Raw genomic sequence first — 337 nt, forward strand, 5'->3', positions numbered from 1 at the left:
CAAAGTGCAAAACACTGAAATAATTGCCCGGTATGAATAATGGGAATGAATAAATGAATGAATGATAACATGACTTAAATGGAGGAATGTGAAGTAAAAAAAAAAATTGAAAATAACCTATGCACACGACTGAATTAAAAAATACCAAACCCAAGAAATGCCGAATCAAAATGCAGTCACGCTGAGTTCCAAAGGTCACGATACAATGAAAGAAAATGATAAAGGACGGACGGAATCGTTCTTGTACATGATCAAGGACACGCAAAATTGAGTGCATTTTGATAGCATTAGATCAGATGAGGCATAACAAATAAATTTACCCTGCCCTTCAAAGAAA

Source organism: Penaeus monodon, chromosome 25 (genome assembly GCF_015228065.2).
Source record: "Penaeus monodon isolate SGIC_2016 chromosome 25, NSTDA_Pmon_1, whole genome shotgun sequence".
Lineage (NCBI taxonomy): Eukaryota > Metazoa > Arthropoda > Malacostraca > Decapoda > Penaeidae > Penaeus > Penaeus monodon.